General features: G+C 42.7%; 2 protein-coding genes across 8 annotated transcripts in view; one reads left to right on the forward strand and one right to left on the reverse strand.

Annotated features, from left to right (window-relative positions):
- BAALC (BAALC binder of MAP3K1 and KLF4) overlaps positions 1-25,687 on the reverse strand; it is a 1,274,875-nt gene that overhangs the window by 1,125,788 nt on the left and 123,400 nt on the right. The window contains exon 1 of one of the 4 annotated variants that reach the window (XM_050800732.1): positions 17,721-17,724. The exons of the other annotated variants lie outside the window; for them this stretch is intronic. The gene's annotated coding sequence lies outside the window, so the exon portion shown is untranslated. Of the gene's footprint in view, positions 1-17,720; positions 17,725-25,687 lie in introns of those variants that run through there. 4 annotated transcript variants of the gene reach the window in all.
- NCALD (neurocalcin delta) overlaps positions 2,251-25,687 on the forward strand; it is a 448,039-nt gene continuing 424,602 nt past the window's right edge. Inside the window, exon 1 of one of the 4 annotated variants that reach the window (XM_050800727.1) lies at positions 2,251-2,281. The gene's annotated coding sequence lies outside the window, so the exon portion shown is untranslated. The remainder of the gene's footprint in view (positions 2,282-25,687) is intronic. The other 3 variants (XM_050800726.1, XM_050800729.1, XM_050800731.1) reach the window with 3 other exon arrangements.

Raw genomic sequence — 25,687 nt, forward strand, 5'->3', positions numbered from 1 at the left:
ATCTATATATAGAGAAGATAGATAAGTGGTCACTGGAAGTTGAGGAAAGAAGGGAGTGAGTGCTAACAGGTATGGGATTTCTTTATGGGCTGATGAAAATCAGTTCTCAAACTGGTTATGGTAATAGTTTGTACAACTAACTGTGCATATGCAAAAAATATTAAATTGCATACTTTGAGTGAATAGTATGATGTGTGAATTATACCTCAGCAAAACTGTTTCTTTTCTTTCTTTCTTTTTTTAACAGTAGAGATCATTAAAGAAAAGTCACATCAATAAAGAAAAGTAGATAAAGTGGACTTTAAAATCAACCCTCTCTCAGGTATACCACCCCAAGCACCTTCCTAACTGCTGCCTATGCACAGAGTCTGTCCAGACTGCAGGTGATGAACCGATGACCAGGGGACCACTTGTGGCCTACAGATTCTTTTTGTCTTGGCTTATAGAGCACATAAAATATTTAAAAAATAAGTTGCTAATATTTTAAAATTAGAAGAGTTCGCATTAAATATGAACTTCTGGCTTCTCTTGGGGGTAGGGGGAACCAAACCAAAGTAAAATAAAATACCCCGACTTGATGGCCACACTGGACTTTCTTTTCCCATGTAGAAAAATGAGGCCACCTTTTTCAGGGCCATTGTGCCATTCTCAGTTTGTCTCTGTATAACCATTTAAGTTACTTCTTTGTCACCTGCTTTTATCCCTTAGGGACATTTGAGTTTGCAACACCTGTGCAGACCTTTCACTGCATCACATCTGCCTGGGTTTGGGTTCTGTTGCCTGAGGCCTTGCTTGATGATTGGCTAATCCCATGGTGGTTTCCAACCCTGGCTGCACATCAGAGTCTCCTGGGGCCCATGTGAAAAAAATACCCATACAAAGCTGGCCATTCCTGAACCCCGAATTTTTTTTAACAATTAGGATTAGACTCTCTTGGAGTGGGGCCTAGTATTAAGAAAAATGAAAAAAACGAAAAACCAAAAAATCCAACTTTCCAATGCAAATTTTTCTTGCGTTGGGTTAGCAGGTTAGTCCAGCATTTTTCTTCCTGTATGTCCAGGAAGGGAAATGCTGGGCTAACCTGCTCACCCAATGCAAGCAAAGGTTTTAGTATTTGATAACGGTTTAACGGCCTCTCAGATAATTTTTGTTTTTCAATTGAAAGCAACCAGTAGAGCTAGGAAAGGGTGCTTTTGATTAGATCAACCTTTTACTTGATGTTTAAATCAGAGTTGGCAGCTGTCTGTACCTCAATGGAACTGTCCTTTCTATAACCAGTCATGTTAAAAGATTTTGCAAACATTATAACAAGGAAGGCCAGGGCACGGTGCCTTTGCAGCCTTGTTATTTGTAACCAGCAACTTCTTAAATTGATGAAGTTGAGTTGCTCTTGAGACCTTCTGCGGGTTCTGGAAATGTCACTGGGGTTGACAAGCACAAGGAGTTAGTTACAGTGGCTTTTTGAGAGGCCATGAGTGGACGACACAGCAAGACAGGAAACAGGTGCTGGCAGCCAGCAGGCACTCGATAAATATTGGGTGAATGAATTGACAAGACATTTCGCTTCTCATTATCTCCACACGAGATGAAAAATTTGAGGGGAGGAAGGAAGGGCAGGAGAGGGGCCCCTTAGATGTCTTCCTCCGGATTTTTTGTTAAGCCTTTCCTAGACAGTTTACAGAAGGCTTTGGGTAGAGAAAGCACTGGTTAGACGAAAGCAGCCCCCTCCCACCTTGTGGGCATGAAGAGTCCAGAGTAGACCACCTGAGAAGCTTTTCAACTGCCTTCCAAGGCTCCCTTGAACTTCACTGCGGGAGAGTAGGGACCCCGGACCCCCACTCAAATAGAAGTTTCGAAGGAGGTGCTCTAGGCTGAATCTGACCTCCCATGACCCAAGGAGGCAAACAGATGGTACCCCTCGGAAAGTAGCAGTGCAGGTTGGCTAGAGGCCTGGGCGGTGAGCTAGGACTATGGGGCACAGTGGGGACACGCCTGGTGGCTGTACCAGGGCAAGGCGGGGGCGTCCACTGCACCTGCAAATCCCGCTCCTCATCTTGGCCCCCCTGTATCCCCGCGGTCAAGCCCACCCCGGAGAGGCTGCCTGCGGGGCTGCAGTGGAGAGGGGGTCTGCGGCCGAGAGGAGGGAGGCGGCGAGCCAGGCTGGGGAGGGGGGCGCGGCTGGCGACGGTGCTGTCCAGGGGGAGGCGGGCGGAGGGAAGGCGCTGCCGCTGCTGCCGCCGCCTCGCCCGAAGCGACACAGACGCCAGGAGCGGCCGAGGCGGTGAGTCGCAGCGCCTTCCCTCCGCTTCTCGGGAGCCAGAGCGGAGTCGGAGTTGCAGCCGGGGCGGGTGTGCCGGGGGCGGCGGCGCCGGGAGCGGCTGCTGGGGGGACCTATGCGCTCGGGGCGCCGCGGGCGCAGGGGTGGGTTCGAGGAGCGCTCGGTCCTGGGAACCTGGTTCCAGCAGCTCCCTCCTGGGTGCAGTTCACCCTGTCAATTCCTCTGTCATTCCCCCAATGCCTCTGAGGGAAAACAAAACAAAATCACAGACCCTGAGGGTGGGAGGCGGAAAAGGAGAGAGCAACTTTGCAGAGGGCCGCGCAGAGACGCGTGGGGCCGGCGGGATGGGGCGGGATGGGGCGCACTGGGCGGAAGGGGGCGTTGGTGAGCCTGGCGGCACGGGGACATCTGGAGCATCCCGCCCCGCAGTCCGGGGCGGGGGTCCGGGACATCCGCTGGATCCCGGGCCTGCGGAGTCTGCCCGGAAAGGCCGCAGGAGGCGGGTGCGAGGCGTGGGCGTCTGGGGAGGGGGCCGAGGGAGAGGTCGAAAGGCGCTGGTTGAACCTGGACGAGGAAACAGTCTGCGTTTCGGACTCAAGACCTGAAAGATTCGTGTCCTTGCCCTCGAGGACTCGGAAAGGGTGTGCTGGGGAGATGTGTTTGAGTGTTTTTCAGTGCATACCGATTTATTTTTAGCTCCCAGAGAAGCAGGATGTGCAAAGTGGGTTGTATCAGCCCGGGAGGGGCAGGAGGTCTCCCTGTCCGCAGGAAATACACAAGTTTTTTTTTTTTTTTCCCCTAATGCTGCAGATGCTTGCTTTAACTTTTGTGCATGGAGAAAGAATGCCATTTGGCTCTCTGCAGAGCTCCTGCCAGGGTTAGTTTCTTCCTGCCGGTCTGTCGGAGGCTGCAGGCGAGGCGGCTGTGTGTGCTTCTGTGCTTACACGCTAGCCCCGCAAGAAGGTCTATGTTCTGTTCCGTAGGGCAGCTACGGTGAAACACAGAAGTAGGCTGCCAAGATCTCACTCTCTCAGAAGGAAACCACACAAGCTCGCTCAAAGTTTTCCCAGTTCTGGCTGATTTGAAAATAATAAACCTAAGCCACTGTATTACCAAGAGCAGAGTTTGCTGTCGGGTTTCTCAGACCTAATTGGAAATGCTTGTGAAGTTTTTCACTCCAATTGGGAGATCCCTGTGTTTCATGGCCAAAGGCCGTGATGCAAAGACTGCAAAGGAGAGGGGGTGTGGTGTGACGGTGGGAGTGTGGGTACTTGCCCTAGCGGGGCAAGGACAGATCTGGGGAGGAGCTTCAGGGGAGGAGGCTCGAAAAACTGAAATTCACATGTTTACCTACCCAAGTCAGATCTCTGGAAATTGTCCTGGAGTCTCCCCTGTCTCAACCATTCATTGTCCAGTCCTTAAGACCCTCTGTCTGTAACTGTACTAGGAGAGTTGCCAATATGGACATTAGGAGTGTGGGCTCTGCAGCCAGACAGCCGGGTTTGAGCTGTGGCTCATTCACCAATAGCTCCTGGATCTTGGGGTCCTTACTTAACCTCTACTGCGTTTTCTGATCTGAGGCATGAGGTTGATAATAGATAACAAAGCTATCTCAGGGTTACTGTGAAGATAAAATGAGTTAATACCCAGAAAGCACTAAGCATCATGTCTTATTGTAAGTGCTGCATAAATGTGAGCTCTTATGATTTTTGTTGTTGTTGCTATATGCCCTCTTCTCTCAGTGCCTGCTATCACTGACTTAGTTCATATTCTCAGCACTTCTTGACTGAATTGTTCCAATTGCTTTTGAGCTTGTTGCTCCCAATCAGGACCATCTCACTCCAGTCCATTCTCCAAACCGTGGACACTCATTTTGAAAACAAAAATCTAAGCCAGTCATTCTGCTTAATTTCCTTTAGAGGTTTTCTGTGGTTTTCAGGATAGAATTCAGACTCCAGGCACTTTCCCGGTCCCACCCTTCTCTCCTCATTAACCTCATCTCCCAAGCCTCCCCCCGACCCCCCCCCCCCGCCATGTAGCCTCTGCCCATGCCACTGAGTCTCAGCATCTATCCTCTCCCCAACCTTCCTTGTCTGGTCAACTCCTATGCATTCTTTGCAGCTCAGCTGCTGCCACACTGCCTTCCAGCAGGCTGCATGGCACTCCCTCTCCCAGAGGTGCCTCTGCTTCATGCTGCCATGCTACCCTGGATATAGCCCTTGCATCATTCTGCACTATTATCTATGCATCTGTATTCCTACCTGCAAGTGCCTTAAGAGATGGATTCTGATTGTAGTACATGTTTGTTGAATGAATAAACAAACACCAGTCAAACACAATCCAGTCCTTTTCACTAAAGCCAGAATCAAGCACAGAGAATAATAGAGAGGAGGACCAAACCAAGCTTTATATCTAACACTCTACAACAAAAAACCTTGGGAAATACTAAGGAATCAAGAGTTGGTCAAAAGAAATGTGGCATACTGTCTTGAAACTGATCTGATCCTTGCCCTCGAGGTGTGTCTTTTTAATGGTGAGGGGCAGACTAACAATGAAGAAACGTAATGATCTGAACCCTTCTCTTTCCTTGCTTCCCTCATAAAAAGGTCGGGCATCTCAGACGTGGCTGTAGGGGATGGAGGTCCAATTTTTTTAAAGGGTTGTGCGGTGAATTGGTTCTGGAGGCAGAGGTGAAGTTCGTAACACAGATGGGTTTTATAGCTTTTCCTTGAATTACAGCATCCCTCAGAGTGTGAATTTCAGATCGCCTGGTATTGGTATGATAACAGGAAACCTCCAGTCACCAGAGCTCTTCTGTTACTTTTTGGACTATTCAATATGTTCAGAGGGTGCTTTTCCGACTCAGGCACCCACTCCAAGCTCTCCAACTCCTGGGGTCCCAGGAAGTTGCACAGGAAGATAAGAACTGCTGCTTCCCTGAGGCAGCCCCAGAGTCTGGTTTCAAAGCTCTAGAGCAGGGATTTTTGTACAAGCAAGAGAGCAAAGAATGAGCTTTATATTTTTAAAGGGTTGTAAACAAAAACAAAACACAACAAAACACAGAGAAGAACATGTGATAGAGAGCATGTCTAAAATACTTACTACTTAGTTCTTCATAGAAACACTTTGCCAACTATTGCAGTGAAGCTGAGACACATTGGTTTCATTTTGCATGTCATCTGGTTGGTAGTGGCTGCCTGGAAAGCTGGGTCCGATAGGAATCCAAGGCTGGGTCTGGGCTCAGCAAGAAAGTGTGCTGTGGTCAGCTAGTGATGTCTGTCTGCTAGGGAATGGGATTAGGAAATAGTCTTCACCATTCCTAGCCTAGATAACATCATTTGTGGATAATGAAGACAGAAATCAGGGATAGAGCACATGAGTTAAAAGTCCTTAGAAGGCAGGAGCTTTCTACCACAGCAACGAACAATCACTGCACTTAACACTGATATTGCCATTTATTGAGTGTGTACTATGTGGCCCTGGTTTACATGGGATACCTCATTTAATCTTTATGATAATTTTTCAGAAGATGTTTTACTTAGGACTCAATTCTGTTGTGTCAGGAACCCCAACATTCAAACTGTTTCAGCAAAAAAGGAATGTGATTTTGGCTCTGATAACTCCTCAGTCCAGGGGAAAACATATCAGGTATGGCCTGATTCAGGCCTCAAACACTGTTAGCAGGACCTCATTTCTCTATTTTTCTCAGTTTGCTTTCATGGAGTCGGCACCATTGTTAGTACCATCTCACTGCGGCCCCATCTCATTGTAGGATGGCTGGAAGAGCTCCAGACCTTACATAGTCTGGGCTTTCAATCCAGCCAGAAAGTGGAAGTCTCCATCCCAGCATTGCTCACAATGACTTACTTTGGCTCGTCAGCACTGATTCAGTCCTGTGTCTCTTCCTGTGACCAGGGTGCCACATGTTACTAGGCTTGGGCTTGGTCACATGTCACACGTTTCATCCCTAGAGATAGGCAGAGAAATAGGAGCAGGGGTGTTTCTCCAGCAGAAAATTGTTATACTCTCACCAAGAGATGAGCCCCTGGATCTTGGATTGCAAAGCAGCAGATGTTCCCTACAGGACTATTAGCATTCCCTCTTCGTAGATAAGAGAAACAGCCTTAGCAGCATGCAATAATTTGCTCAAGGTCACATGGTCAGGAAGTAGTGGAGTTCTCATCTGATATCCACAGTTTATGCACTTAGTAGAATTACTTGTGAGCAGAATATTTAAAGTGAGTTTAGTGAGCTTATGTGAAGCTCTAGCCTCTCTATTCCTGCAAATATAGCTATATAACTTCAAGAAATTTTAAGTTCTGACTGGCTAGAATACATGAGAAAAATGACATGGCATTCTCTGCCTGGATTTTTACTCAACTATTTGATTAATATTCTTGAGCAGTTTCTACACGCTCAGCATTCTGTTAGGTTGTAGAGATATAGGCTGAATAAGATCTAGTCTCCTGTCTTTAGGAATTTATATTCTAACGTGAAAGTGCAAGACATAATTAGGGAAGGGATTGACTAGAATCTGGAGCAGGTGGGGGAATGTGCAGGAGGTGACTTCCCTTCCTTGGGATGGTGGTCTTGCATTTTTGTTTCCTGAGGCAGCCCTAGAACAGTGCTTTGTGCCATAGGCAAGCAATGAATATTTCTTGAATACAACCTTTTAAAAAACTGGTTAAATATACACAACATAAAATTTACTATTTTAACCATTCTTAAGTGTACAGTTCAGTGGCATTAAGTACATTCACATTATTGTACAACCATCATTACCATCCATCTCCAGAACTTCTTCATCCTGCCCAGCTGAAAGTCTGTTTCCATTAAATACTAAATTCCTATTTCCTCCTACCTTTCAACCTCTGGCAACCACTATTCTACTTTCTGTCTCTATGAATTGACTACTCTAGGTACTTCATATAAATGGTATTTGTCTTTTTTGTGACTGGTCTACTTCACTTATCATAATGTCGCCAGAGGTCATTCATGTTGTAAGATGGGCAGAATTTCTTTCCTTTTTAGGGTGAATAATGTTCCATTGTATGTATGTACCACACTTTGTTTATCCATGTATCTGTTGATGGATATTTGGGTTGCTTCCATCTTTTGGCTATTGTGAAAACACTGCTGTGAATATGGGTGTACAGTGATATGTTAAAGTCCCTGTTTTCAGTTCTTCTGGGTATATGCCCAGAAATGGAATTGCTGATATATGGCAATTCTGTGTTTAATTTTTGGAGGAACATCCGTTGTTTTCTGTGGTGGTACCATTTAACATACCCACAAGCAACACACAAGGATTCCATCAACACTTGTTATTTTCTGTTTTTTCTTTTAATACTAGTAGGTGTGAAATGTTGAACACATTCTTGAAGGTAGGTTGGAATAGAATTGTGAGAAATAGTGGGAGAGTTTAAACTTCATTCGAGGGGAACCATTGGATAGGTGTTGCCTGTAATAATGGCATGATCAGAAGGTTTGGACATTAGAGAGGGAGGGGGCGGGGAGAAGAGAAGTTACTTTAATTATTTAGATGAGAGAACATAATAGTTTCCCCCACATCTGTACCACTGAAAATATTATGTCTATCTCTAGTAAATGGTTTTGAACTTGGGGAGGAAACATAAATACAGCATTGAGAGATCTCATGGCCCAGGATTCCTCAGAGAAGTAGACTACTGTTGCTAAAAATAGCACTCATGATAGCAAATGCCTAAAGGTGATTCAAGTATTGATTAATTCTGATAAATCCTATGAAAGATTCCTCCTCCAGCATCCCTTAAGGAGGAAGATGAACTGCTCAAAAGGGAGTAACTGAGGAGAGTTAATGAAGGGACTATTTACAAAGGTGTGGGTAAGGTCAGGGAACCCACCAGAAGTGGCCAGCAATGCATGGAAGCCTTCACCACCCAGCCCTGACAGCATGAACATGGAATTGTTCAGGGGACAGGACTGCTGGCAGGAGCTGTGGTTTTCAGTAGAGGAATATGACTACTGCCTATCATGGCCTGGTGGGGAGGCATCCAGGTGAATAAGGCCCCAACCACTCTCTTCCATTCTCTGATCTGGTGCCGGTGCCACCCAGTTGGCCAAACTAGCCAGAGCCAGACCTCAAGAAGGCCTGTTGATATGGGACTATCTTGTAGTCCATAGCAGCCAACACAAAGTAGTGTTCTAGTTATCCCCAATTTACAGGGAACTGAACCGAGGCATTGAGAGGTTGAGTGATTTACCAACATTGGGAGCTAGTGCAGGTTATGGAGCTGAAATCTGAAGACTGACAATCAGAAATCAGCACATTTCTTCTGTATATGCAGCTGGATCTGGAAGGTACGTTTTCCCCAACCCGTGTGTTTTGACTCTGGAAATAATCTGATGTGTACAAACTTGGCTTGGCTGTCAATAGGTGGTACGGGTGCCTGCTCAGATCCCCCACTTTTTACAAAAATAATGTACTTAACAGGCATATTTCATACTTGATTTATTATATTTAGATAAAAAGAATATTTTCCATATACTTGATGGGAGTGACAATCTGTCACATTTGTTCCACATGAAAAAGATGCAAGTTGTGGGTTTTTTTTTTTTAATTTTTTTTATTTTTTGAGTTGAAAGTGCCAACAGAGTTGACAGTGTCACCTGGCTGTTTAAACATTAGTGAGACCTTGGGCTGCCATAAGAGAATACTGTTCAAAGAAGGGAGAGGCTTGTTCCATCTGTGCTGCCCTGACAGGTACAAGTTAAGGGGATTTCTCATGAGCTGGCAGATGCCGAGGACAGTAGCTGGGACTCTCTGGCCTGGAATCGCTCTGTGGACTTTTATATTCTTTTTTCACATACATGAAAGCACTGCACTGAGGGAAAGGGATTAGACTCATGTGGGGCCGGAACTAGGCCCACCGTGAACACGGAATGGGCTGCTTTGGAAGGCTTCATATAGTCCCTGGCTGGAGATTGTGAAGCTGAGGCCACAGGTGAGAGATGGGGCTGTGAACTTATATTTGTTTCCTGTGGCCGCTGAAACAAATGACCACAAAATGGTGGTTTAATGCAACAGATATTTATTCTCTCACAGCTCCGGAGGCTAGAAGTCTGAGGCCAAGATGCCATGCTTCCTCCAGGGGTTCTAGGGGAGGCTTCATTCTTTGCCTCTTTTAGCTTCTGGGGGCTGCAGCATTCTTGGGCATGAGGTTGCATCACTTGAGCTGTGCTCCACGTCACATTGCTTCCTGCTCTTCTCTCTGTGCGTCTCTCCTCTGCGCATCTTTTATAAAGACATTCGTCACTGGATTTAGAACCCAACTGTGTGATCCAGAATGATTTTATCTTAAGATCCTTTATTACATCTGCAAAGACCCTTTTTTCCAATAAGGTCGTATTCACTGGTTCCAGGGGTTAAAGCTTGGTTATGGCCAGGCCTGGTGGCTCATGTCTGTAATCCCAGCACTGTGGGAGGCTGAGGCAGGAGGGTTGCTTGAGTCCAGAAATTTGAGACCAGCCTGGCCAACAAGGTGAGACCCCATCTCTACAAAGAAAAAAAAAAAAAAAGAAAAAAAAATTAGGCCTCTTGGCATACACCTGTGGTTCCAGCTACTCAGGAGGCTGAGGTAGGAGAATCTCTTGGGCCCGAGAGATAGAGGCAGTAGTGAGCCATGTTGACACCACTGCACTCCAGCCTGAGTGACAGAGTGAGCCTTTGTCTCAAAACAACAACAACACCCCACAAAAAAAATAAAAAAAAGTCTTGGACACTTGGACATACCTCTTTTTGGGGGTCGCCACCATTCACCCCATGACAGAGCTCAGTAGTTAGTATACACGGCAACTATTGATTCTCTGACTCTGTGACGGTGCCCCTAGCTTTGATTTGCTGCCTGGATTCTAGATTCCTTGATTCTAGCATCTAGATTCTAGATGCTTTTGATTTGATCATTTGAAATTTTATTCTAACTTTAGACAACAAAATAAACAAACACTTAAAATCTACCATCCTTTACTTCTGAAATAAAGGGGTGAGTGAAAGAGACTGTCAAAAGTCAGTTTGTTCCCTATCTCAGCTAAATGTTTTCTGGGCTTCGTTTTGCTGGATGGCATTGAAGGAAATGAACAGGAAAAAGAGCTGCCACTGGTCCTGTTCAGGCTTCTCAGCTGGGGCTTTCTCAGATTCTTTTAGAAATATAATTCCTCAGAGGAAGGCTACGGATGCTGGAGCCTTTCAGGAAAGGGAAGCAGAAGCAGTAGAGACTCGTTTCTAAGCCCATGCTTCAGGAAGCATCCACTACAAATACTGTTTGTGAATGCCATTGGCCCATCGGCGGGTCTTTTATTTATGTATTTTCAACAGTGAGCCCCAAGGTAGGGCCTCCGTACATCGGGCACATAAGGCAAGGTAAAGAGTAGCTTTGGCAATGGCCTGGAGAATTCGATGACTGTAGCCCATCAAATGAGGTGTATCAGAAAAGTCCTCTCCAGGGCATCAATTATTCTGTTTTATTGTCTGCATTGATCGCATTAACTGGGGAAGAGCCAAAATCCATTCAGTCTGTGCTATGGAGAGGCAGTTGTAATTAAGGTCTGTTTCTCTCTAAGGGGCAGCTAATTTTGGTTTCTCAGCTGCTTTACAGTTTGATTTCAAAAGAGAGGAAGGAAAGAAAAAAAGGTAAAAATGCCCCTTCATGTTACCTATCCTACTGTATCATTGTTACTCTGGTTAATATTAACTTTGGATCCTTTTGTTTTGAACCGTGTATCGGAATACTGTGATACGTACAGAATTTAGTCTCCCTACCTGAAGAAAAGGTTTGCCCTGCAGGGGATCAGCTACATAGTTTGTGGGGCTCAGAGCAAAATCAAACTGTGGGAACTTTGTTTAAAAAAATTAAGAATTTCAAGATGGTGCTAGTGGAGGATTCATGCCAGTGTGGGGCCCTGCTGAGCATGGGGCCTGTGTGATGGCACAGGTCACATGCCCATGAAACTGGCCCGGGCTTTGTATATATGCTGAGGATGGTATCCTTTTGCCTACCTGGCACCTTAATTCCCAAAGAGTGACCAGGCCAGTTTCCTCTGACTTGGTTGGCGCACAGCTCTTCTGTAGGGCAAGGGCAGTAAGCAGTCTGGATATCTCAGCTGTCCTCTCCATATCGCCACCCTCTTTAGGTTCCTTCAGCCACTTCCTCCCCTTATGCCTTCAGGTCTAGGGTGGTCATGGCTTCCTGCTATTACTAGCCTTAGAGTCCGGCATTACCCTTCATTGCTTTCCTGAACCCCTGTGTGACTTTCTTCTCAATAGCCTCTTCAATAGGATTCCTCTGTAGGATTCAAGAGCAGCCTCTTTCATTTTCTGGTTGGGCTTTACCTGATTTGGTAACCCTTGGCGAGAGTTTGGCCACACCTTGCTGTGCTGCAGGGTGGAGAGAAGCTGAGGGGTGTGATAACAGGTGACTCTGCCGGGCTGGCTCCTGGCAGAGACGGGCGATCAGAAGGCAGCACATCCACATCTACAGTGGTGGGGAACATATGCTTGAGAGCTAGACATCTGAATTCTCTGGCCTGACTTTGGGGAAGTCATCTCATCCATAAGATGAGCAAATGACAGCCCTTCACTTACAGGGCTGTTTTGAGCATGAAGCGAGATCACGCAGGCATCGTGCTTACCATAGTGCCGGGCACACAGGAAGTGCTCAAGAAGCATTGTTGCTTTTAGCTTTAGTTCCATGGAGTGACCCCCTCTAGGGGATACACTCGCTACTTTTCTCAGATCTGAACTCAGGCACTGACAGCCTAGACTACACCAAGGATTATCAAGTTTTCATTGATTCACGGTTGTTCGGGGTGTTATTTCTGTCTTTTCAACTAGACTGTTCTGAAATTGTTGTTATCTTATATACCTTTTAAAAAAACGAATCTAAGTGCCCAACCCCGTAGGCAGCACATCATAACTGGCCAAGAAATATTTCTTGGCTAAATATAAGGCGACTACATAATTTATTGTTCACATCGGGACATTTTTGAGAGTGAAAGGGGAGGGCTTTCCAGTAATTACAGCAAAACAGCAGGCACAAATGGGGACTGTCCTAGACAATCCAGGTAAAGAAACAGTTACTCTACTTAAGTGGTTTCTAAAGCAGTTATTTTTGAGCAGTTTTCAAAATACGTTTTTAAAATTTGCCAGCCTACCGTATTTTGTATTCGTCTGCCGTTGGTTTATGAGATAAAAACATGAGATTTGAAAAACATAGGGAAAAATATGTTTAATATTCCTAATAGATTGTTGGCCTGAATTTGAGGCAATGGGTCAAGGCCTCTTACCAGATAGATACCTACCTTTATACTTTGTTACCCTACTTTACACGAGGGTAAACTTTCTTCTGTGCCTACTTTTAAAAAAGATAATCCCCTAATTATTGTCTTTCTTGCAATAGTGATCATTTATGCTCAAAAGATGGCAAAAATAGATTTACATACATGTGTTTTTTGGAACATCTTTGTCTTTGTATTTCTGGTTGCCTGGGTGACATTTCCAAGAGAATACGTGCTAATCTGCTATTATTGAAACAGAGATAAGGTGGAAACTATTTTTAGGCCTGTCTATACCTTTCTTTTTCCTGCCCTAGACCACTTAATTGGTTTATTTTTTTCTGTTTCCATTGTCTGAAGGGCATGCATAGCTTCTGTCTTAGTCCATTTTGCATTGCTATAATGGAATAAACGAGACTGGGTAATTTATAAAGAAAAAAGGTTTATTTGGCTCATAATTCTGATGTCTGTAACAATTCAAGATTGGGCATCTGGTGAGAGCCTCAGGCTGCTTCCATTCATGATAGAAAGTGAAGAGAAGCTGGCACGTGCAGAGATCACATGGCCAGAAAGGAAGGAAAGGGAGGGGGAGGTGTCAGGCCCTTAATAATCAGCTCTCCACTAACTAATAGAGTGAGAACTCACTTCCCTCCCTCCTCCACCCAGGGAGGGCATTAATCTATTCGTGAGGCACCCACCCCTACAACCCAAGCACCTTCCATTAGGAACCACCTCCAACAATGGGGATCAGGTTTCAACATCAGATTTGGTGGAGACAAACAACCATATTTAAACTATAGCAGCTTCCTTCCTGTAGTTCTAATTTGGGGACTGGATAACTTTTTTGAAAACTGATGTAGTCATTCAGTATCTTCTTCATTTACAATAGCTAAATGTGTATTGATAGCCAATTTGTTTGGTTAGTTGATAACAGTTGTTTTTATCACAGTTTGTCTAAAACAAGCTTAGGCAAGGGATATTTTTGGTATAAAAAAATAATGTGGAGGCAATCTGTAGTTCTCTGGTGGAAAAAGTACATCCCTTCTGGAGCTGGATTAATCTGGTTTTGGTCTTAGTATTGCCACTTATTAGCTGTGAGGCCCCTGGAGCTTGAATCTTCAGGTGACAATGGAAGCAATAATAGTACCTGCCTTATGGGGTTGTTGTGAAGGTTGAGAGGGTTAAGTAGAATAACACATGTAAGGAGAAGATGCAGCATCTCACGAATAGAAGTGCTGATGCTGCTGTTCTTAATATCAAAGGTACAGGTGCACCCTACCTTTAAGAAAATAATCTCATGCAAGATATCACAAATATTTGAATTTCCTAAAGAGATAAATTAGGGAGATCCTTGTTTTCTTTACTAAAATGTTTTTGTTTTTATAAACATTTCAGAGAATTTCTTTCAGTGGTGAACATCCTTGGGTGTATTTATAGTAATATTGAAATTAAAAGTTTCTAATTTACCCCAGCAGTTTTAGGAACATAACTGTTGTGTTATCACCCATAATTCAAATGTTCAAAGGCAGCCAGAGTTAATATTTGGGGTCTTTTCTTCCCCTATGTTTATGTAACGATTTTGTGAAGATGTATGTATCATTTATGTGGGGTATGTAACTGTAGTGTTCTGTAAGAGATTTTGAACATTTATCTGACTGTTGCATGTGCTTGAAGGGGAGATATTTAGCCTAATTCCAATATTTGAGATAGGGCCTCAATTACTGCAGTTAGAGATCTGAGATGAGTCATTTGGATTATATGGCAAGTTTGAGAGGAGAGATGGACTTTAATTTGTTGTTATTTAAAACTGTTTAATATTGGGGTGTTGCTCTGGCTGGGGTTCCTTTGGCTCTCACTCTTTTGCGTTGTTATTGTATTTTTAAAGGCAGATTGCTGCACCATTGCTCTGGAGTTTGTCTTGCTGCCCTTAAGGATAGGGGAAGGAGAGAGGAAGCAACACTCAGATACGCATTTGCACACCACACACACACACACACACACACACGTCTCTTTAGTCATATAATCTAAATTTTCTCAGTTGTTGTAAGTGGAGGCTGGGGATGTGGGAAGTCGGTGATGTTGCGTTCCCACCGCCTCACCCTTTGGAAGACATGATGACCATTTCTATGCCAGGCCAAAGGACAAGCAATGAGAACCAGAAGTCCATTCTAGCCTCTGAAGTTTCTTGGGAAAGCAGCCGGAAGACATTTAAAGAATATGTTCCCCAGACCTTTGGTGTCGTTCCCTCTGTATCATTGCCCCCACAATTATAAAAGTAAGGTATTATAAAATAAAATAAAATAAAATATGCACAATATAGAAAATTAGAAAGAAGAAAGAATCACTCTTATTCCAAATATTCAAAGGCATCTTGGGGTATTTATTATCATTACTTAATATAGAGTTTTTTTTTTTTTTAGTTACATAGTCATATTTATCTATTTTTTAAAATTATTTTTTTCATTTAACCATATGTCCCAAACATTTTATGTTTTATTCTGCAATCTTTGTAGACAATGCTTTAATTGCATATATAATATTTCATTGAATGGATTATACCTCAGTTTACTTAGTCATTCAATTTTTGTACATTTGGTCAACATTTTATATACATTTTTTGCTATTATTATTTTTGTACAATAACATTTTTCTCCATTTAACATTATATCCTAGGATATAGTTTTAGTGAATTTAATAGATGGAAGGTTTGAACATTTAAAAACTCTTAACACATTTTTAGCAAAAGCCAAGTTACTTTTCCAAATGGGTTAGAGCAAATCATGTTGTGTGACTGTGTCGATTTCATCTTCCTTTACCATGCCTTGACCATCATCACTTCAAAATACTTTCACTAACTAATCTAAGTGCCCAACCTAGTAGGTAGCACATGATAACTGGCCAAGAAATATTTCTTGGCTACATCTAGGATGACCGTATAATTTATTGTTCACATCAGAACAGTTTTGAGAGTGAAAGTGGGGTGCTTTCTAATAATTACAGCAAAATGACAGGCAGAAATAGGGACTGTCCTAGGCAATCCAAAATACTTTCTTTTAATTTGTATTTCTTTGATGACTAGTGAGGCTGAACATTTCTTTTTTATATTATTATATACTAGTTGCATTTCTTCTCTTCCTAATTTTCAGTTACATGTTCTTTGCCCTTCAATGTTTTTCATATCAGTTAAAATTTAAAAAAAAATGTCCTTCAAATTTTAAAAGCAATATATGGTTGTGATAACAAGAGAAACAATTCAGGACAAAGATCCACAAAGAAAAAGCTCTGATGGCTCATTTCTTCTCCCAGGGAGCCAGTGCTAAAGGCCTGGGTGTTTCCCTACCTTTCTCCTTGTGTGAATACACTTCATTTTAAAGATACAAAGGGGGCTTGATATTCTCAGTCATAGTATACATATTATTCTGTAACTTGCTTTATTTTTTACTTAAAATATATATTGTGGACATAAGATCTTTATCATAATAAAATATCTTTGGCACATTTGGTACAAATATTTCCCCAAATATTAGTATATCACTTGCCCATTTGACATAGTTTGACATTGGCGAGTGGGCAAATGTTTCCCTGCAATTTCTTCCACTGACAGGACAGCCTGCTCTGCACTTTTATGGGGTTTGCTACTCTGCTGTCTGCTGGTTTTAAAACATTCTTAACCTTCAAAAAAATCATTATTTAATCCAACTATAATTTATTTTTGTGTAGGATGAGGAGGAAATAAGGGGCCAAACTGATTGCTTTTCTCCTTTAACTTACTAATGAATTGGCCCATCACCCTTTATAGAATGAGGCTTAGGAAAAAAAAAAAAACCCTTTCATTTCCATAAGGCAAGTTATCCCTTTTATGTGTCCATTTTTTTTTTTCAGCTATAAACTAGTGGTACCATAATCAGGAGAGTATTTTTCAAAGGCAGGGAAGAATTTGCATTTACCTGGAATTAGGTGGTTACACGGAGAATAACCTGATTTCTCAGGCCCCACATCTTTGCCTTGAATTGAATATCGGGATGCCGTGGGAGTGCGCGGTCTGAGAAGCTCAGAGTGCTTCTGCTAACGGTTTCACATTCATTGATCCTGCATTGTTGTGACGTAGGAGGGCCACAAATACGATCTCAGTTTACAGGGGATGAGGCTGAGCCAGTCTCCATGATTCACGCACGGTTGTTCCTGCTTTCCAATCCAGTAGTTCATTATTTTATATACTTCTGTCTGTTTTTGTGGTTGTCCTTCTGGTTCCCTTTCTTAGTGATAAATTTGTGTTTGAAACTTTAATCTTAGTTGGCTACTTTGACCACTATGAGGAGAATCTCAAAAAGGCTGCCTAGAACTGACGGCTCTTCCAGGAGCATTATTATTATTATTCCTATTTAACAAACATTTATTGGGAACCCGCTCTGTCCGCGGCACTATGCCAGATGTGGGAAATACAAGGTGAAAAAAGCACTTTTCCTCTTCTTGAAGAATTTACTACTTTAGTATTGTTGTAGCTCCTGCTGTTGTCCTTAGACCTTTACAAAAGGATATCAATATTTTGTGTTGCGTCTACTCTGCTGCCTTGATTGCAATGCTGGAGGATGTTTTCCGTCCAGCACGTCTTACGAGTGCATTGCAGGCTGTTTCCTATTCACAGAACTACCACGAGGCATTTAAAACACCCAAGGACTTGACTGATGCATATTTTATAAGCTCAGATGGTCTTAGAGATCTTCGGTGTCAGTGTCCTCTGTTTCTAAATAACTACACTTTTCGGCCCCAACTTCTCTTCCTTTGGGCATTTAGGTTACTCAACTGGTCAACCAGGATCTAAAAATAAACCTAGAAACTTTGAGAGTATTTTTCCCCCATTGGTTGATTGATGTGTGTTTTTGTGTATGCCAAACTGCGCTGTGTAACTATTTACTTTTGCATTATGTATAGCACTTAGCAACCCACAGTGGAAATGATAGCTAAGAGCACAGGCAGTCCCCAGCTGAGGCGGGGGAGCTCGCCTGCCCAAGTCTCAGCCAAGTCTCCTTCCCTCCCCCATCCTGTACCTTGCTGGCCTCTAGTTCCTGCTTTTTGCCTTCTCTGCTGGCGGCCAAGTGGGGACCAGGAGCAGGGGCAGGAAGAGCCCCTCCTGCCCCTACTCTTGCCTGTTGAGATTTCCCTCTGCAGGTCAGCGTGGGTGGGGTGAGGGGAAGGACGCAGGCCTTGGCCACCACTGGTGTCTTGGCATTGGTGACAGTCCTGTAGGGTCAGAGGCACTGAGACGCTATGTCTTATTTGGAACTCTAAATGCATTTCCATAAAAAAAGGATACCAGTTGTGGCTGGGCCCTCAAGACAAAACTATGTGACTTCTCAGGAACGCTTTCTTTAGGGTGACATAATTCAGTACTTATAGTGTTGCTGCTAGAGGAGAATACGTTCTAAATTCTAAACATTTCAGGTTAGAAAGAAACTTAGGACATAATCAGCTTGTAACTCAAGGGACCGTCTCTAAAGTTAAAAAGTGGCTTATTCCCACATGAGAATGTCCCTTTGCTTGGGACTTTGGAGTGTGCTGAATGAGCTCAGCCTTTCTTTCCTTAGCCCTCTTCTGTAGCTGTAAGAATACTTTGGTTCTCTGATTTTTAGAGTAGCAATTGTACTAAAAAGTTCATGCCTTGATTTTACCAGAAGGGTGGGAGAAAGGCCTTGGGGAGTATAGATTTAATTCCTTGATTATTGCCTTTTAGAAAAGAATGCAAAACAAAATGTACCAGGGCCATTGTTAAAGATTCTTACTTTTTCCTTAAGAACTCCAACTTTTGTTCCTTTTTAGGACTCTTGTGTGCCTCTTATTCATAATGCATTTTGGGGAACAGATTTGAAGAATATTTCTGTGTGTGTGTGTGTGTGTGTGTGTGTATATATATATGTATAATAGATACACACATATATTTAGGCTGTGGATAAATAATTTTCTAAAATAAAAAGTTTCTTTGAAAGTTGATTTATATCATCGTTCTTTAGTAAAATCAGTTTTTTTTTAAAGGGCTAGAAAGCATACATCAGCAGTTCAGAATGATTAAATAGTACTTACTTGGAAAGGGACAAAGTCTGTGAACTTAACTTGTGTGGTTTTCACAGACGGGGACAAAGCAGTAGAAAAATCAAAACCCTCCAGCCTCAGGTGAATTTTCTTTCCAACCTCAGAAGGGGTGGGCCCACTTGACACAGGAAGCGTCATAGGACAGTGGTTTGAGTAATGAGAGAAGGCTTATGGGTTGGACTTAGCTGTTGTCTACATACTGAAAGACAGAATGGTCTATAGAAACTCTCCTAATTCCATGGCCTCTGCGTTTTTTTGCAGAGTGCATGCATTACACACAGGACACCTCCCCTACAAGAACAAGGAGCTGCAGAAATAGCTAGAGCTATAGACTGCAATGGAAGAGGAGGCTAAGCTTCTAGCAGTTGCAGACAAAGGGAGAAGTCTTAGAGGCTGGCATGTCAGCCCTGGTGTATGGAATTAACCAGCCCTGAAGGTTCAGTGCAGGACCCTAGAGGATTAGGGCACAGTGCAGGATAAGGATGAGAACAGGGATGTGTCCACACATTCGAGACACTTTCCTGTGCTACCCATAGCCGTAGGTATATAAATATATGATAATAGTTTTATATGTATTGTATCAAAATATATTTATACTTAATATATACACACTTAATATATATACACTTTCCTGTGCTACCCATAGCTGTAGGTATATAAATATATGATAATAGTTTTATATGTATTGTATCAAAATATATTTATACTTAATATATACACACTTAATATATATACACTTTCCTGTGCTACCCATAGCTGTAGGTATATAAATATATGATAATAGTTTTATATGTATTGTATCAAAAATATATTTATACTTAATATATACACACTTAATATATATACACTTTCCTGTGCTACCCATAGCTGTAGGTATATAAATATATGATAATAGTTTTATATGTATTGTATCAAAATATATTTATACTTAACCATTTAGAAAATTGTTGTTCTGCTGGGTGTGGTGGCTCACACCTGTAATCCTAGCACTTTGGGGGCTGAGGCTGGAGGATCACATGAGGTCAGGAGTTTGAGACCAGCCTGGCCAACATGGTGAAACCCCATCTCTACTAAAAATACCAAAAAAATTAGCCGGGCATGGCGGTGCACACCTGTAATTCCAGCTACTTGGGAGGCTGAGGCAGGAGAATTGCTTGAACCTGGGAGGCAGAAGTTGCAGTAAGCCGAGATCACGCCACTGCACTCAAGTGAGACTCTGTCTCAAAAAAAAAAAAAAAATGTTGTTCTAGAAGGGCCCTCTTGGTGGTAAAGGACTAGGATGTCACTCAAACTAATTTGAGTATCGGGGTTCTTGTAGCAATGACTACTACTCTCATTGATTCAGACCTCACTATGTGCCAGACACTGTTCTGAGTATATTATCTCATGGAATCTTCTCGCCCATCCTGGGAGGTAGTGTGTTGTTATTCCCATTTTACTATGGAGGAGCAGGCATAGAGGATGTTCTCTAAGGCAGCTGTGTGGGAAGTGGGAGAAGTGAGTCGCACGCAGGAGGTGACTCTGGAGCCACGATTTCTAACCACTATTCTAGATCTGTTCCTGGAAAAGATTCCATGACAGTGAATCAAAGTACAGCTGGGCCTCATGGCGTTCAAAACAAGGGACTGGAAAATCAGGAATGGAGCCATTTTCTTTCTCAGAGGTCATGTGGTCTCTGCTCAACTAGCCCCTGCTCTTCTCTCCTGTCTTGTTTCTTTATCTTACATATGGCGCCTGAAGGTCAACCAAACCCATAAGGCTGTACCATGAGACTTCAATTTCCCTCAGCATCTCCTGGCATAAATTTATAAGCAAGAGATTCCTATTGGTCCAGCTCACTGAGTCAGGCAACACAAGCTGTTGGAGCCCGGGCAGCAAAATAGTTACCTGCCTTCATGTTGCTCTTTATCTTAGTCTCATTAGTGGCCATTTCCCTGAGGAGGGGATTGTGCGAAAGGCAGTACACACTGGAATGGGAAGTAGTTCATAGCAAGAAGTTAACATCTCTGGTACAAACTCATTTTATACTTTGATAAACATTTTTTGTTATCTTTACAAAGTTTCTACTTAAAAGAATCTATATATATCTGTATCTATATAGTCTACATCTCTTTAGGTTACAAATGTTAGAAACCTGATTCAAAGGGGCTTACAAAAAAAAATCAAATTAATTGGTTCATGTAATTATAAAGGCAAAGGTTTGCCTGGATCAAGGTCTCAAGCGATATTATCAGAAATCTATCTCTTGGCTCTGTGTTCGTCTGGATTGATTTTATCCGCAGGCACGTCCTCTCTACATGATCTCGAGATACCATCAGAAGCTCTGGGCTTATCTATTCACTGAACAATTCCAGCAGAAAGCTTCTCTTTCCCCATAGTTACAGCAAAGTTTCCAGGTTTGATTCTTATTACCCTGAATTGGTTTCATGCCTATTGCTCAACCAAACATGGCAGCCAAGCTGATTGGTCAGGCGTGGGTCATTGTCCATCCCTGGAAAGGGCTTAAGTCTCCTTCCACTCCCCACACATGCATTAAAGCACATGGACTGGGAATGGGGGAGTGTGGTCTCCCGTGACAATGGACATGTTAGTACCACGAGAAATGGGAAGGGATACTGTCCATGCAAAACAACCCACATCACTATTGAACATTTTCAGGTCTATTACAAATAACTGGCCAGCTGTAATAAAGGTTTTGGGGCCCAGGAAAAGCAGACTGGACCACAGGCTGATTCTTATGTGACAAATTTAAAGACCTAGGAAATCCAAAGTGCAGGGGTAGGCCTACATCCTAGGCCTTTTTTAGGTTATAATTCTGAAAGATGATGATATTTAGTCAAAGAAAATTGTTATTAAGATTTGCAACTTTTTGAGAAAGACGATCACAGGATGGTTTTGTCTTTACTTTTTGATCAAGTAGAAGGATAAGACTTGAAGGGCTCTTGCTAGGTGCCCCCTATTTGAAATCTAAGCTGTTCTGGCATTAAAATGACTGGTAAATTACATACAGGCTTTGTGTAAACCTTCACAGTGCCTAGGATTTAAAACTCAGTTTATTTAGCTAATGATTAAAATGCCCAGTTTATATATCAATGATCTTAATACTCACTGGGAAATAATTGGTTTTTAACTATATAATCAGGAACTAAATATATAATCAGGGACTTGAAGTCGTGTGGAGGTCAAACCAGCAAGTCTTCACACTTGCGGATATGGTTTGAGTCTCCGTGACCGCAGATGTTCAGTAGCAGTTTGTGTGTATGTGTTTGTGTGCGTGTGCGTGTGCGTGTGTGTTTGTAAATATAATTTTGTACTAACAGAACTACCATATCTCTTTGCTTACTCCACCTGCCACAATGATCCCAGATGTCCATTGGAACAAATTATCAGCTTATGCCTATCAAAATTTTCAGGCAGTTGCCTTTTCACTTATTTAAAAATTTGTATTTAAGGGATTAAAAAAGTCCCCTCTTCTGTTTCTCTTCTGTTTCTCTTCTCTTCTGTTGATTTTCATGTAATGTTGACTTTCATATTTAACAGTTGTTATTTCTTTACATGCTGTTTTGAGGTTTTTCAATTGCAAACAACAGTGAGATAGGCATTGAGGGGGCCAGAGTGCCTCCCAGCTACTCTAGAGGCTGAGATGGGAGGATTGCTTGAGCCCAGGAGGTCAAGGCTTCAGTGAGCTGTGATTGCACCACTGCCCTCCAGGCTGAGTGACATAGTGAGACCCTGTCTCAAAAAAAAAAAAAAAAAAAAAAAAAAAAAAAAAAAAAAAAAGAAAAGAAAAGAAAAAAGAAAAAAAAACAATCAACATGGGCTCTAGGGTCTGACTGCCTGGGTTTGAATCCTGGTGGTGTCTTGCTAGCTGCTTCACTATGGGCAAGTTACTTAACCTTTCTGAGCCTTTATTTCTAATAGTTTTATATAATTTCCCTAACACTGTGCGGTATGGACTGTCATTATTCTCTTGTTTAAGAGAGAATTGGGTGTTAGGGAAATTATATGAAACTATTAGAACTGTGCCCATCCCATAGTAAGCAAGCACTCAATCACTCAATAGGTGTTAACTATTAATATGATTTGAACAGGCAGAGAATGGGGTAGAGTGTGTTTAGGGAGAAGAGACGTGGCAATCGTTGGCAAGGACAGTAGAGGAGAGGGAGGGCACAGGGACAGCTGGGAGGTTGGCGTGGAGCTGAGTCCACCAAAGTTCCTTTCCTCTGAGTCTGTATTTTCCAGAGTCTCCTCTTAACTCCTCTGGTTTCCCCAAAAGGACTTCAAAGCCCAAGAGAAGCATATCCGGATCCCCCTGACAATATGTTTCCCAGGATACTAAAGTGGCCTTCTGGTGTATCAGTCAGTGCCTCGATCATTTAGTTGGTGTGGGTTGGTCCCCTAGGGTCTCATCACCCCCGAGTGAACTGATAAAATCAAATTCCTGCATGTGCAGAGCTGAGGACCAGGCCTTGGACCTGTAGTGACCCCTGAGAGGCACAAGAATTGTGAGGCCCAGCTAGAAACCGAGAGCTCACCCACCTCTCTCTTTCTCCTTTCCCTTGATCTTGCTGTTAAACTTTCATAAATGCGACAAACTGCATTCCAGACGTCGGTGGGATTGGGCAGAGCCTGGTGTGCAGAAGGAGGAGCTCAGGAAGTGCTTCTGCAGCGGAGGAAGAGTACTCGCTGCTGCTGAGGCAATGGGCGGTGGAGTGGGGCTAGGGGGCCACACCTCAGAAGCTGGGCTCCGGGTTCTGGACCCTTTTTCCACTTGCTAGGTGCCTTTGGAAAAATCCCTTAACTGAGCCTCAGATACCTCATCTATGCAATAAATATCAAATCTGAAGGTGGAAGACTGCTCCATGTCCTCTGGTGTCCCTGCCAGCTCTGACACATGTGCCCTAACAAGGGTACCCCCAGCAAGAGTTAGGGGTATTGGGGCACAAAATGTTTCCTCCCCGTGGAACTCAAGGGGAGCCACAGGGTAGTCTCTGCCTGCGTCTGCGCGCTGATTGCTTTACGTTTGCTTTCCTCGTTGCCCTATTTGAAATGTAAGCTGTATTGTTGGGTGGAGTGTTAATTGTGAGAGGAGGATGGACACAATTTTTTTGGTATTACCTACTGTGCCCATCACAATTCTGAGCATTGAAAAGGTGCTCGATATACATTTGTTAAAATGAATTGAATATTATTGCCTAGCAATCAATGAATTACATCACATTCTTACTCAAAAGACATTATTTGCTTCATTTACAGCATAGCAATAATAAGAAAAACACGACAAATAAAATCGATTATTTTGAAGAATAGAGGATGAGTTTTAAGAGCTATGAGTTCTGTTTCAGAGTTGCCTTTACTTAGTTACAGTTCATGTTAGTTTGTTATAAGATGCTTAATTATTTAGAAGTCATTCTCCCATCCCCAGCTTCAACTCCATAAGATAGAAAATTAAAACATTGATTTTGTTTTAAAATTCAGGCTCCCACACAGCCCCATTTGTAAGAGTGAGAGGTGTTAATACTGCTAAGTTGCTCTTCATGTAATTTGGATAAATGTTGCTCACATCTTTATTATTCTAAGGGGCATTCAAAGGGGCATTCATTTCTAGTCTGAGACTAATGTGGGAATCTATCACACTGGTCAATAAATGAACAGCCTGTTCCATACACACAAGAATTCCAAAAGCTCTCATTTTAGCCACACAAAAGCAAAACAAAACACACACATAAAATACCCCATTTCCACTTGTTCAAAGCTTCTGAAAATAAGGTTATGGTTGCAATATATTCCTAGGCCTTCCTTTGTGAATGCATAGGCCAGCAACACACTCTGGAAATAATTCCCTGCACAAGCTAATACTGTTAGGACTCGGCTTTCTGCCCTGGATCCAGTGCAGCCTTCGTATATAGAATGCTGCTAATTCACCACTAAATGAGGTGTCAGCTAGAGGCTTGCAGACACCCTTTATTTGACTTGTAGTTTTTTAAAAACTTCTAAAAATTTGTTGCTAACTTAAAAAAATAGCGGATGTTTTATAAAAATGCAGATTTCAGGCTTCTCCTGAAAAATCATAATATCCGCATATACTACTGGGTCCATTTCCTGCCTGGCAGCAATCGGAGAGCTGAGTGATGCGTGTTCTCTTTAGAGAGGACGCATGCACACGGGTCCCTGGAATCCCCACCCTTCTGTCTGTCACACATCCTGACTGGTTTCACGTGCCCACATGTCTGCCTGTTCCTTTACGCATTTTTGAGGGTTTTTGTTGCTGGTCATAGTATAAAATATACATAACATAAAATTTACCATTTTAACCATTTTTAAGTGTACAGTTTAGTGGCATTAAGTACATTGACATTATTGTGCAACCATCACCACCATTCATCTCCAGAACTTCATCTTCCCCAACTCAAACTCTGTACCCTTCAAACAACAACTCCCCACTTCCTCCTCCCCACAGCCTCTGGCGACCACCATTCTGCTCTATTAATTTGAGTACTCTAGGCACCTCATGTAAATGAAATCATACAATATTTGTCCTTCTATGACTGGCTTATTTCACTTACCATAATGTCCTCAAGGTTCACTCATGTTGTAGCATGTGTCAGAATTTCCTTCCTCTTTAAGGCTGAATAATGTCTCGTTGTGTGTATATACCATGTTTTGTTTATCCACTCATCTGTTGACGAACGTTTGGGTTCCTTCCACCTATTGGCTAATGTGAACAATGCTGCTGTGAACATGTGTGTAAACTCTCTGAGTCCCTCAAGCTTTTATGTTTCTTGACGATTTTCTCAACCATTTCCCAGCTCTGCTCTTGTAACTCCAGCTTTTATTTCTCTCACTTGTGCCCCAAAGCCTAAACACTCCAGGACTTCAGCTTAAATAATTAACTTTTGAGGAAGCATTGAAAAACATTCTTCAAGATATTTCATGAAAATGACTTGGATCCTTTAAGATTGTTCAAAGTAGTTGCTGTGGGATTTTTAAGATTTAATGTCACATTAATAAAAG

This window comes from Macaca thibetana, chromosome 8 (assembly GCF_024542745.1).
Source record: "Macaca thibetana thibetana isolate TM-01 chromosome 8, ASM2454274v1, whole genome shotgun sequence".
Lineage (NCBI taxonomy): Eukaryota > Metazoa > Chordata > Mammalia > Primates > Cercopithecidae > Macaca > Macaca thibetana.